The sequence below is a fragment of the Taudactylus pleione genome, unplaced genomic scaffold (genome assembly GCF_031769625.1).
Source record: "Taudactylus pleione unplaced genomic scaffold, aTauple2 ptg000711l, whole genome shotgun sequence".
NCBI lineage: Eukaryota > Metazoa > Chordata > Amphibia > Anura > Myobatrachidae > Taudactylus > Taudactylus pleione.
Genome location: NW_028285113.1, coordinates 12,299,622 through 12,314,838, shown reverse-complemented (window position 1 = coordinate 12,314,838; position 15,217 = coordinate 12,299,622). Strand labels below are relative to the sequence as shown.

Here is a 15,217-nt window from a genome sequence, read left to right as displayed (position 1 = left end):
TTCCACCCATGGTGTCTATGCCTCGGTTGACCGGCACAATACGTGACAAACACTGCGAGTGTCTTCTGCCCAGCCCTCCCGGAAAATCACACAGCAGCCCTGCCTATATCTTTTGCTCCTCTACTGCACGTACCTCCTTAGCCGGTAATTAACAGTGAAATGTGCCTGTCCTTAAACTCAATTTACAAATTACAACGATATCACTGTAATAATTAAATTCATTGATGTTTTCTATGAAACATTTTTTTCACTTTCATTAAATGACCCTCAGTTGTTTGGTTATTAGCCAGATTTTGTTCTCTGTAATTGTAGTAGCCTTTGAGGAGGTGTAATTTGTCTTGAGTAGCTCACACTCCAATCAAGGTTGGTGACCACTGGTCTAGTGCGCATGCAGCTTTAGGTTGATACAAATCCCCAGGCTAAGACTGGGATGCCGGGGAATCAGGTTATTTCCCGTTGGGTACCAGTGCATTGTGGCCACGCCCCTTTCTGTGAGGGGGCAGGGCTTAATGGGAAGCGCGTGGGGGGAGGGGGGTACGCTGCCATCAGGGCCTGATTAACAATGGGAGAGTGAAGCTCCAGACCCCTGTCCATTTAGCCCGCAGCCATACGAAGCCTCGCCCATGCCCAATGGAGCTCCTCCCTTCCATGGACAGCTGAAGCTTATCCCACTTCCTAGGTTCCGATCATTTTCCCCTGTGATGTCACGCGCAGCCTGCAAGGGGGAGGAGCCCAGGCTGCTGGAGGCGCTTACTCAGTGCACAAACACAGAGCAGAGGAGCCTAGTCCGTCCATCACTGAGAGACATATCCTCCCTCTGGGCAGATAAGTGTAACTGGTGGTGTGAAAAATATTATAGTGTTATCTAAGGGGGTTGGTATATGGTGGAGGAGAGGGGTAGATTTGTTTTTTTTCTGGGGGATGCTATGTTTTAATATTGTCTATGTTGGTGTAATAATGTTGTATGTGTTTGTCGGGGTGGGGTGTATTACCGCCACCCCGACACACACATACAAAGCCTATACCGCCATATACTAGAGAGTGCCGCAGTACCTACCATATAATGTGGAGATTGTCACAATGATCACAATATAATACAGTGTCACAGTGGACATGATATAATACAGAGAGCATCAGTGACCCACATATAACTCAAATATGAATACACCCTTTACACACAATATTAATACACCCCATCCCGACACACACATACAACATTAATACACCATGGGCGAAGTTCACACAAGTGATCCAATGACTGCATCCTTAGACACAGCAGCGAATCAAAGAAGCCAGCATGAGGCATCTATTACACAAGCGCCTTGTGTAAATAGATGCCTCCTGTCGACATCTGTGATCCGCCACTGTGTCTGAGGGCGCAGCCATCGGATTACTAGCATGAACATAGCCCATCTGAGTAAACCCCAGGTTACTCAAGAGGGCCATGAAATCCGTACCTCCTGGGCCAGTGACACGCCCCCGTTTTCTGGGACAATGGCCGTCGCTACCCCTTCTCCTTCCCTCAACGAGTAAAGTGGACGATTCGGGCTGAACCGTGTTATCGTAGCCATGCCCCCCACTTTACAATGCCGGCAAACTCACCATTTTAAAGCGGGGGTGGGGCCATGGTGATGTGACAGTCATGCCCCCTGCACCGCCCCCTTTGCCACACCACGCCCCCTGCTGTGAGGAGGTCAGCAAATATGCTATGAATCAGTCCCTATGTAATTAGTGCACTATATATTTTTAAAAAGTGAAATATTACCTGGTTGGTGTTTAGGCTACAGTATAAATAAACAACAACGCATCATCCCAAGCCAATTGCAATGCACAACACAAATAACTATTAGTATTACCTAAAGTAGATTAGACATGCTCAAGGGACGGTAACCAACATTGGCCCAAGTAACAAGCACTAATAATGGGCCCAGGATGCCACAGCACCACCTACACGTTTATGATCTGGCTCCTCTGGAAGGGAATGTGGCGGAAGCTAGCGATAATGATTTAGAAGCTTTGTTATATAATTAAATATCCTAGTGAAGCCTTGTAGTAAACTCTTCTTTATAATAGATCATAAAGGCCAATGCCATCCATGAAGCAGTGGCATGGTTGCACTATAAGCGTACTTCTAAAATCCAATCCTCCTGACAGTGCATGTTTTCCATATCTCCCTGCTGGAGCACAGGTGCATTCATTACTGACTGACACATTATAAAAGTAATTATTTCACTTGCGATTCTGTCAGGTGACCTGGAAAACATGCACTGCTAGTGTCTCCTGGGGACTGGATTTGAGAAGCACTGCTCTATACTGTCACCGTGCACTGCTGGGCTGACTATCTTCAGCACTGATGAAAGCCTCATCCGTCAGTCAATGAGGGCCACCCCCTCTGCCCCATGGTATTCCTGCTATGACATTACAAGTTGTCAAGTATAAGAAGTACATAGAGGCAAAGTCCCAATTATTACATGTCAAGTGCTCAGGTGACATTGAAGCCCTGGTACGCTATACATATGAATTGGACACCATGCCCTCTGTTCTTATCTGTAAAACTTGATCATATATTTTATTGGACAGTAACAAAGAGGAATGGCTTAATGACATACACAGGGGTACAGGAGTAACAGAATGACAGCTGCATTGCTGCCAATTAAAAATAGTGTTTGAAGCGCAGGTCCACAAAATAACACGGCATGAGCTGTAAATGATTTCTTGTGCAGCTGCGTGCCCAAACACTCTGCAATATTAATATTCTGTATGTGACATCACTTCCAATGAACTCCTCCCTGCAACTATTTCAGTCCAAACACAAGGATTAAAATTCCAGTGGACAGAGATTATTTTCCCCAAGAGGAACAATACAGATAACAGGTCTCCTGCACTCTTCCCAAAGCTGGACAGCAGGTAATACATGCATCTTCCTCTTTCCTCTCAGCTCTTTGTACAGTAAGTGTCCAGATTGTTTTAAAACTTTTGTATTAGTTCAGTTCAGGCTCCAAGAGCTCATCAACCTTTTCACAGAAAGAGCGATACCCGTAAGGTGAAGCGACATGAGTCCAGGGCAAGTGTGGTCTTGGACGTGAAGAAAGGATTGTGGGTAGTTTCTCTGCTAACATTTTATAAGCAATTGTCGTATTAAGTTGGATCTAGTATAATGAAGAACAAGCAATGAGCCATTAAGGGTTCTTTTTTTTTTTTTGCTAGTAAAAGTTTTATTGTAAGAATACATTTTCGCATTACAGATCAAAAGCAATAATAAGCAAAAAAGCAAAACAATAAGTTTGCACACAATCTGCAATGTATAATACAACAATAGAGTAACAATTAAGAAATACTAGAGAGAAAGAAGTAAAAAATAAAAGCCAAAAAAAAAAGGTCGGGTGGGAATAAATATTTAAGGGGTTTTAATTATTATTTTATTGAGACAGGTATGTAATAATAACAATATATTCAATAGGAAGGGGCAATAGGTAGGGAAGGTCTCTTTTTGAGATCTTACCAAAAAGAAAATTGCTTTACTTAGTGTGAGTACTTTCTCTCCTGAGGCGCCAATTTATTGTAATATTTCAGACTTTATCTCTTTGTTTAGTAAATAGGCTTCATAGACTATGATGGGATATGGAGAATAAGCTCTTTAAAATATACCGGCACATAATGATGGTTAAAATAAGACACAAAGGGTATAGTATAAAAAAAAAAAAAGAAACTTAAAAGTATAAACATACGTGTAATATGATGTCAGGCATTCAAGTAGATTCAAAATATTTTATGTAGGTGCCTTATACTAATATTGTCCTTGGCTGTAAAACATTAAAGAAGCCGTTTTGTACATTGTTATGACTAGGAGAGACTGTGAAAGTAGAACAGACCAGCTGATGAAGTAGGACTCACAGCATCACAAAATATACAGGATGTCAATCACTGTAGTGTTGTATGAATTTTATATTCAGCAAATGGGACTTCCAAGACTCCACCATCAAAGGAGACGCGTTTTGTTATTTTTATCATAGGACAGTGGATGCCTCAGGAATCATTTGTAATTGTAACCCTTAGAACCAACAGACTGAGATCTGATCCTTGGTGTTTTAGTCTTGCTGTAATGTTGGCTCTATGTTCATGTCTTTCAATACCGTCAATTCCTAATAGTTTGTGGCATTCATCCATCCATTGTCGGATCTCTACAATTGAGGCTCAAAACTACACGTGTTTCATGTCAAGACAAAGATCACAGCTGGTTAATTCCGCTACTTAAGAAAAAGAGTTTTAAAAAACTAATGACGGCTGTCTGTAGCTTTGGTTTCCCATGGGAGTCGGACATACTGTAATTACTTGGGCTGAGCAGTACCTCTTAGTGCCTCATTTGTATACTTTGCAATTATAGTAACACTATTTTCCATATTATTTGTTAATAAAACGTTAACAAATTTACTACTTATTTCACGCACTGTTAAATATTCTAATCATTTTCAGAATGTCTCAGGTTCAGGATTTAGGAAGAGCCCTAAAATTGAATATGTTTTGGCCTCTTCTATGAAAAATTCTGATCAGCGGTCAGTTCCTGCAAATAATTTCTTACTTTTACATTACTGCCATTTCCTTCATACTTGCACTACTAATTGGGGGTCTACAGAGACAATGTTTAAATTTTAGTGCACAAGTACTATACTGGAAACATCTGTTTGTTACTTTCGGCTGTATTGGTCTTTTTTAAATATGTTGTTTCAGTTTAGTTATAGTATATATTACGGCACTTTTCATGTAGTACTGTAAATAGAGACTATGGGGTCAATCCTATTCCGTGCGATGTGCCGTTGCAACGGCGTTAAAACTAGGGATGTGCAGGCTCGTATAGGTTCGAGTTTGCACGTTGAGTTCGGATTTTTCCTTCCAAAAAAACGGAGCTCAGAAAGAGGCTAAACGTCATCTTACATGGACGAACATCATCATTCCTGGACAAAAGTCCAGGAATGATGATGTTCGTCCATGTAAGATGACGTTTAGCCTCTTTCTGAGTTCCGTTTTTTTGGAGGGAAAAATCCGAACTCAACGTGCAAACTCGAACCTATCCGAGCCTGCACATCCCTAGTTAAAACACTGGCAACGGACCTGCACATCGCACCCTTTGCAGCCCGACTCGACAATGAATTCAGCAAATTTTGCTCGCAGACCTATGGGGCAGCGAGCAAAATTTGGCGAATCCTGGCTGCCGTAAAGTGCGGCCACTGCCACGATGACTCGCACTGGCGAGATCATCGCACAGAATAGGATTGACCCCTATATCGTCCACCACATTAGGTACAGTTATCCTATGGGAATGCCCCATTACTATACTGTATAAGCATATATATTATTTATATATTTGTACAGTATGTTGTGTATTGTACATGTCATTTAAAAGTTGCAGGTAACAGATAAGTAGAAAGTTACAATACATACAGTACATATTACATCCATGGCTCTGAAACACTGATGTCTGTGGTAAAATAATGGGTGCTCAAATCCAACCAAAGTGTGGTTTGTAATGTATGTAGTAAAGTTGTTATGTTAGCGTTTTTTTTTTTTAAATTTATTTATTTTCTTAAATGTTTTAAGTAACTTTGTTCCCACAGTTCAGAAATATACTGATTAATCAAATTGGCCTGAGAGCACCTGCCTGTGGCAGGGAAATTAGACTGACGGGCTAAGGTTGCGTACAGAAGATTTGTAAAAATAATGTGATCGCTAAGTGTGACCTTTCCATTATTCCTAAAGGATTACCACATAGACATGTGTTGCCTGTGACTATTTGCATAGGCTTGCCACTTAACGGGACTAGAATTCCTTCTCTGCTTGCAGCTGGTGACTCCTCGCAGCTCATTAGCCCTGTTCTGCAATTACTATGTTACACAAATTAATGAGATACACATATTAATCAGTTAAACAGATTAATATAATACACACTTTAATTAGATACACATATTAATGAGATAAACAGATTAATATGATACATATATTAAGGAGATACTTATATTATTGACATAAACAGATTAATATGATACACATATTAATGAAATACACAGATTAATGAGATACACAAATTAATGAGATAAACATATTAATATGATACATACATTACTGACATACAAATATTAATGAGATACACAGATTAATGGAATACACAGATAAATGAGATACTATCGTAATGAGATAGACATATTAATGAGATACACAGATTAATTAGATACATATATTAATGGAATACACAGATTAATGAAATACGTTTTTAATGATATTAAGGAGATACTTATATTATTGACATACACAAATTAATATGATACACATATTAATGAAATACACAGATTATTGAAATACACAAATTAATGAGATAAACAGATTAATATGATACATATATTACTGACATACAAATATTAATGAGATACACATATTAATGAGATACAAAGATTAATGGAATACACAGATTAATGAGATAGATAAGTATTGTAATGAGATAAACAGATTAATATGATAGACATTAATGAGATACACAGATTAATTAGATACATATATTTAATGGAATACACAGATTAATGAGATACGTATCATAATGAGATAAACAGATTAATATGATAGACATATTTAATGAGATACACAGATTAATTAGATACACATATTAATGAGATACACAGATAAATGATACACATAATAATGAGATACAGATTAATGAGATACACAGATTAATGAGATACACCTCATATTAATGAGATAAACAGAATAATATGATACACAGATTAATGATACACATATTAATGAGATACACATATTAATGATACACATATTAATGAGATACACATATTAAATAGCCGTGGCAGTTACATAAATGCAGCTTTGAAGAAGGTGATGCAGAAGCTGGGTTTTTAAATAACAATTTTTTTGGGGAAAAGTAACTATGCCCATCAAATTTGGGGTACATGAAAATGGGTGCAAGCATATTTTTAAGTCCCTAAAATGATTTTTAAAAATTCTTAAAAAATGCACCTGCCGCTACTACCCACAATGAAGAAAACACCTGCCGCATACTTTGGAACCCCTCTGGATTGAATGTATCTATTTTACAAGTGTTTTCCCTATTTTGTTTATTTAAAAACCAAAATTTAAAATATTTTTTTGGGGTGTCCCTATTATTTTTTTTAACTTTTTTTTTACACACATTGTTTTTAGGGGGCATTCCTAGGGGTACAGGCTATTTTTTTTAAGCCTTCACCCCTAAACCCCAATTCTGCACTTTTTTTCGCCAGCTAAAGGATGGTGAAAACTTATCCCTGTTTTTTTACAAAGACTTTTCGCACTGGCTAAAAGTCTTTGTAATTGAATGCGGGGATAATGACAATAGGCGAAAATTACGGATTTTCGCCTCAAATTGAATATGGCCCTATGTGGAACCTACTTATCATATCCTGCAATTTCTATGTGGTGTGTTTATGATAATAACGACTAAATTCGCAAAGCAAAAGTTAATATATTTGCGGGAATCTAGCATGATTCTTTTGCTTGACACGGGCTCCGCTTAGAGCCTGTCCCAGTTATGAGCTGGAAGCAGACTGATAGTTTATGATATCCCTTTGCTTCTGCTGTTGGACCTGGACAGTCTAATGACTAAGCGCAGCAGTGGGGCTGTGCATGCGTCATTGGGGGCTGACAGGAAGTAAGTCGAAAGTAAAAATGTGTTAGAGTAACCCATAGTTTACTATGAGCTAACTCTATCTGAAGATAGCATTAGTTACAGTACTAGGGGCAAGCTCCAGAATGCTTTGCATTGGAAGCTTAGTAAATCTCTGCTATTGCGATTGGAAATTGGGGAACCACAGCAGACCTCTCCAATATCTTCTGCAGTGCCTCCTACATACATCCTGGGGATGCTTAGATTTTGCGGGTACCCTCAGAAAATGTAAGTGTTCCGGTGAATTCCCTCAAAATAACTTTAATTTATATGAGATGGACCTAACTGCAACACACATTACAGTATACTAAATAATCAGTATTAATAATTCACATGTCTGTTAGTGACAATTGGTGGGGAGAGGTAATTTACAGCTGGATGCAAGGCTTGTTTTTAAGTGTAAAATACTGTAGATTATTTTATATCACACTTAAAAAGATAGAGGGTCTGACTGAGAGGTATTGCTGCGTATTTATCCTCAGTCCGACTACATCTTTATACCAACGCTGCAGCCGAAGGCATTTGTACAGAGAAGCCGCTCGGCTGCGGCATATTAAAATGCACTATTAAACATTGCATTAGCCCTATGGAGACATAGAATGCCTATCTGAACTAGGGATGTGCAGGCTCGGATAGGTTCGAATTTTCCCGCCAAGTTCGGATTTTTCCCGCCAAAAAACGGGTCTCAGAAAGAGGCAAAACATCATTTTTAATACACAAACATCATCTTCCATGGACTTTTGTCCAGGAATGATGATGCTTGTCCATGAAAGATGACGTTTTGCATCTTCCCGAGACCCGTTTTTGGCGGGAAAAATACGAACTTGGCGGGAAAATTAAAACCTATTCGAGCCTGCACATCCCTAATCTGAACATGGCCACCGAAATCAGTGCAACTGCGCCAAGAGCCACAGTCGCTGGTCACGACTTCTCCGAGTCTGTCTAGTCACCTCCCCTGTCACCAACCAGAAACGCCTACTGAAACTGCCTCTCTCTGCATCCAAATACGCTCTGCGTCTACCAGTGGTAACGGGACACGAATGCGCAGTGCGACAAGGACCTGGTGCAGACTTAAATCAGCCGCATGCGTGCAGGATCGATTCTACGTCCACCGCTGAAGCAGGCGCAAAATCCTCTCTTTAGTCACAATTGTGCTTAGAATTAATTAATTATAATGAAGTAAATATATGTATTACACATACATCTTAAACATAGCTCTAGGGGCAGATTCCATTAGCTGTAAACTAGGTTACGCGACTTTTTACCGTGGCCAAAAACCATGTCTGCAAATTTTTGCTCTTCAATTAGAAAATTGTGATAACAACGCAGATTTCAAAAGGAGAAATTGGAGCTTTTATTCCCCACTTACAGAGTAGGTGATAGCTTTGTAACCATGGGCCTAATTCAGAGATTTATGTAAACCCCATGGTTTCGTACATCTCCGATGGTTAGAGATCTGCACATGTGCAGGATCAGTATTGCGCAGGTGCAGGTTTCTTTCTGCCACTACGGTCACAGTGCCCGTAAACCGCAGCGTAATTGTCAGGCTGCGGCCATTTGGGGGGCGTGGATGGGGCGGCGCTGGGCTGCATTCTCGAAAACCAGGACGTGACGGCTCCATTTTCTTGGAGTGCGGAGGCCAGTGTCCGCGTCTTCTGATGCAGATTTACTGGCCTCGGAAGTGAGAACAGCCCGGCCATCCTGAGTAACCCCCAGGGTTACTCAGATGGCCGATGTTCTTGCAAGTGATTCGATTCTGCGTGTTTGGACGCAGCACTGGATCTCCAGAGCCAGCAGGAGGCCTCTATTTACACAAGACGTCTCCTGCAGCATTACTTTATTTTAGCACAGTAGATGCCGTCCTACTGCGTCCATCCCTGAATCAGGCCGGAGAATTGCACAAATTTCATATTTACGTATGTCTCCTGATTTTTGCAGATGTACGCAGGAGCCTCACTGAGCATGTGCAGGTCTGTTTCTGTGAAGTCAGTCACATGACTGACACGTTGGGGATGTTTGGGGGCAGCGACACGGAGCGTTCCAAAAAATGGGGTCACGTCGGCCCTGTTTGCTGGGAGTGCCAAAGCGACGCAGCTTCACTGGTCCTGGCATCGTGATTTTCACGGGTATCCTAAATAACCAAAGATACAGCAGCTGTACTATAGTGTCCATCTCTGATCAGGCCCACAGTGAGACACCCCTCCCCTCCTGATGAATAATAATAATAATAAATAATAATAATAATAATAATAATAATAATAATAATAATAATAATAATAATAATAATAATAATAATGTATTTAAACTTTTTACATTTGAAAATATGCGCAATAAAGTCACTTTATTTTTCTTGTCATTTTCTGTAAAAAGCAGAGAATTGGGTTTATTGATGTGGGGGTTGCAAATGTTGTTTTTCTCAATATTTTGCTTCACACACTAATAAATCACAATAGAGACATTTAAATTTACCCCATAACACTCTAAACACTTTTATTTTCTGAAATACAATTGATATAATTTTTGCTTCATAAATGTTGTAAAATTCAACCATGTGGCATCTTTTAAGACTCCTATAAGTTGCTTCTTCCCACTATCAGCCTCCTACACTTTGCTTATGCCCACTATCAGCCTCCTACACTTTGCTTATGCCAACTAACAAACTCCTACACTTTGCTTCTTCCCACTATCAGCCTCCTACACTTTGCTTATGCCCACTAACAAACTCCTACACTTTGCTTATGCCCACTATCAGCCTCCTACACTTTGCTTATGCCCACTAACAAACTCCTACACTTTGCTTATGCCCACTATCAGCCTCCTACACTTTGCTTATGCCCACTAACAAACTCCTACACTTTGCTTATGCCCACTATCAGCCTCCTACACTTTGCTTATGCCCACTAACAAACTCCTACACTTTGCTTATGCCAACTATCAGCCTCCTACACTTTGCTTATGCCCACTAACAAACTCCTACACTTTGCTTCTTCCCACTATCAGCCTCCTACACTTTGCTTATGCCCACTAACAAACTCCTACACTTTGCTTATGCCCACTATCAGCCTCCTACACTTTGCTTATGCCCACTAACAAACTCCTACACTTTGCTTATGCCCACTATCAGCCTCCTACACTTTGCTTATGCCCACTAACAAACTCCTACACTTTGCTTATGCCCACTATCAGCCTCCTACACTTTGCTTATGCCCACTAACAAACTCCTACACTTTGCTTATGCCCACTATCAGCCTCCTACACTTTGCTTATGCCCACTAACAAACTCCTACACTTTGCTTATGCCCACTATCAGCCTCCTACACTTTGCTTATGCCCACTAACAAACTCCTACACTTTGCTTATGCCCACTATCAGCCTCCTACACTTTGCTTATGCCCACTAACAAACTCCTACACTTTGCTTATGCTCACTATCAGCCTCCTACACTTTGCTTATGCCCACTAACAAACTCCTACACTTTGCTTATGCCCACTATCAGCCTCCTACACTTTGCTTATGCCCACTAACAAACTCCTACACTTTGCTTATGCCCACTAACAGCCTCCTACACTTTGCTTATGCCCACTAACAAACTCCTACACTTTGCTTATGCCCACTAACAGCCTCCTACACTTTGCTTATGCCCACTAACAAACTCCTACACTTTGCTTATGCCCACTATCAGCCTCCTACACTTTGCTTATACCCACTAACAAACTCCTACACTTTGCTTATGCCCACTATTGACCTCCTACACTTTGTTTATGACCACTATCAGCCTCCTACACTTTGCTTATGCCCACTAACAAACTCCTACACTTTGCTTATGCCCACTATCAGCCTCCTACACTTTGCTTATGCCCACTAACAAACTCCTACACTTTGCTTATGCCCACTATCAGCCTCCTACACTTTGCTTATGCCCACTAACAAACTCCTACACTTTGCTTATGCCCACTATCAGCCTCCTACACTTTGCTTATGCCCACTAACAAACTCCTACACTTTGCTTATGCCCACTAACAGCCTCCTACACTTTGCTTATGCCCACTAACAAGCTCCTACACTTTGCTTATGCCCACTAACAGCCTCCTACACTTTGCTTATGCCCACTAACAAACTCCTACACTTTGCTTATGCCCACTATCAGCCTCCTACACTTTGCTTATGCCCACTAACAAACTCCTACACTTTGCTTCTTCCCACTATCAGCCTCCTACACTTTGCTTATGCCCACTAACAAACTCCTACACTTTGCTTATGCCCACTATCAGCCTCCTACACTTTGCTTATGCCCACTAACAAACTCCTACACTTTGCTTATGCCCACTATCAGCCTCCTACACTTTGCTTATGCCCACTAACAAACTCCTACACTTTGCTTATGCCCACTATCAGCCTCCTACACTTTGCTTATGCCCACTAACAAACTCCTACACTTTGCTTATGCCCACTATCAGCCTCCTACACTTTGCTTATGCCCACTAACAAACTCCTACACTTTGCTTATGCCCACTATCAGCCTCCTACACTTTGCTTATGCCCACTAACAAACTCCTACACTTTGCTTATGCCCACTAACAGCCTCCTACACTTTGCTTATGCCCACTAACAAACTCCTACACTTTGCTTATGCCCACTAACAGCCTCCTACACTTTGCTTATGCCCACTAACAAACTCCTACACTTTGCTTATGCCCACTATCAGCCTCCTACACTTTGCTTATACCCACTAACAAACTCCTACACTTTGCTTATGCCCACTATTGACCTCCTACACTTTGTTTATGACCACTATCAGCCTCCTACACTTTGCTTATGCCCACTAACAAACTCCTACACTTTGCTTATGCCCACTATCAGCCTCCTACACTTTGCTTATGCCCACTAACAAACTCCTACACTTTGCTTATGCCCACTATCAGCCTCCTACACTTTGCTTATGCCCACTAACAAACTCCTACACTTTGCTTATGCCCACTATCAGCCTCCTACACTTTGCTTATGCCCACTAACAAACTCCTACACTTTGCTTATGCCCACTAACAGCCTCCTACACTTTGCTTATGCCCACTAACAAGCTCCTACACTTTGCTTATGCCCACTAACAGCCTCCTACACTTTGCTTATGCCCACTAACAAACTCCTACACTTTGCTTATGCCCACTATCAGCCTCCTACACTTTGCTTATGCCCACTAACAAACTCCTACACTTTGCTTATGCCCACTATCGACCTCCTACACTTTGTTTATGACCACTATCAGCCTCCTACACTTTGCTTATGCCCACTAACAAACTCCTACACTTTGCTTATGCCCACTATCAGCCTCCTACACTTTGCTTATGCCCACTAACAAACTCCTACACTTTGCTTATGCCCACTATCGACCTCCTACACTTTGTTTATGCCCACTATCAGCCTCCTACACTTTGCTTATGCCCACTAACAAACTCCTACACTTTGCTTATGCCCACTATCGACCTCCTACACTTTGTTTATGGCCACTATCAGCCTCCTACACTTTGCTTATGCCCACTAACAAACTCCTACACTTTGCTTATGCCCACTATCGACCTCCTACACTTTGTTTATGACCACTATCAGCCTCCTACACTTTGCTTATGCCCACTAACAGCCTCCTACACTTTGCTTATGCCCACTAACAAACTCCTACACTTTGCTTATGCCCACTAACAGCCTCCTACACTTTGCTTATGCCCACTAACAAACTCCTACACTTTGCTTATGCCCACTAACAAACTCCTACACTTTGCTTATGCCCACTATCAGCCTCCTATACTTTGTTTATGGCCACTATCAGCCTCCTTCACTTTGTTTATGGCCACTATCAGCCTCCTATACTTTGCTTATGACCACTATCAGCCTCCTACACTTTGCTTATGCCCACTAACAGCCTCCTACACTTTGCTTATGCCCACTATCAGCCTCCTATACTTTGTTTATGGCCACTGACAGCCTCCTACACTTTGCTTATGCCCACTAACAGCCTCCTACACTTTGTTTATGACCACTATCAGCCTCCTACACTTTGTTTATGGCCACTATCAGCCTCCTACACTTTGTTTATTTCCACTATCAGCCTCCTATACTTTGATAATTGCCACTATCAACCTCCTATACTTTGCTTATGCCCACTAACAGCCTCCTATACTTTGCTTATGCCCACTAATGGCCTCCTACACTTTGCTTATGGCCACTAACAGCCTCCTACACTTTGCTTATGGCCACTAACAGCCTCCTACACTTTGCTTATGCCCACTATCAGCTTCCTACACTTTGCTTATGGCCACTCTCAGTGTTCTGTTATTGTTAGCTGTATGCACAATTTAGGTATACAAGCACAGCATTAATTATGCTCAGTGTTCTGTTATTATTAGTTGTTTGCACAATTTAGGTATACTAGCACAGCACAATTACTCTCAGTGTTCTGTTATTGTCAGTTGTATGCACAATTTAGGTATATAAGCATAGCACAGTTACTCTTAAGACGCAAATCCACTACACGATATAAATGAACTATTGAACAATAACAATATCGTTATCGTTCATCGTCCACAATATCATGTAGTGGATATGCTGGCAACGACCAGCAGTGCGTGCTACCCTGGTCGTCGTCGGCATCTGCCATCGCCTGAACCTACTGTCCAGCCTGACGATATCGACAGGTTGTGCAGGTTCGGGGATGAGGGAGAGTGCCGGCACTGAACGACATATCGTTCAGTGTGGGCACAATATCCACTGCACAGTATAATGAACGATTGAACGATAACAATGTCGTTATCATTCAATCGTTCATTAATCGTGTAGTGGATATGCCCCTTTAGTGTTTTATTGCTATAATTTAGTATTACTGGGCTGCAGGCAGCGTGTTATATAAATATATCTGGGAGCCATGAAAACGGAAAATAATAAATACCTTACCTCAGTGTAATAAACTTACACCGTTCCTGTAATGGTAACAGCCTGACATCTCAGACAAAATAATAAAAATATATGGTGTTTTCAAATATACTTTATATGTAAGCATTTACTGGAAATCTCAGCTGACTTCTATTGTATAAAAGTACAGGGAACTGAATGTGTAACTCTTTCTGTTCGTAATGTGCATAAAAGAAAGCAATGACGTACTTATTGCTACCAGGGCAGCCATCGCTCAGTTCTGGAAGCAGGATAAACCCCCTCCCCTTTCTTTGATAAAGACTAAAATAAATTATAGTTTTTTGATGGAAACACTGAATTGCCCATATTCTTCTTCTACTAATTCACAATTGATACAGTAGTTCAGCTGGCATGAATTTATCACGGTGGGTCCATGCCTTCCACTAAACTCAAATTGATATTTCAAGGTTTTGACGGGCTCTGTATTTTGGTTTGCTTATTACAGTTGTGGAGTGTTTTCTGTATCAGTATATATTATACACTGATTTTGATTGATATTATATATTTGGTATAATATAATGCAAAGTTTTATTTGTATTTTTCTAATGTTTTTTTTTT

At 40.8% G+C, this 15,217-nt stretch overlaps 1 protein-coding gene across 3 annotated transcripts in view; it reads left to right on the top strand.

Annotated features, from left to right (window-relative positions):
- The first annotated feature begins 2,819 nt into the window (after positions 1–2,819).
- SLN (sarcolipin) overlaps positions 2,820–15,217 on the top strand; it is a 30,601-nt gene continuing 18,203 nt past the window's right edge. The window contains exon 1 of one of the 3 annotated variants that reach the window (XM_088456698.1): positions 2,820–2,907. The gene's annotated coding sequence lies outside the window, so the exon portion shown is untranslated. Of the gene's footprint in view, positions 2,950–4,496; positions 4,554–15,217 lie in introns of those variants that run through there. The other 2 variants (XM_088456699.1, XM_088456700.1) reach the window with 2 other exon arrangements.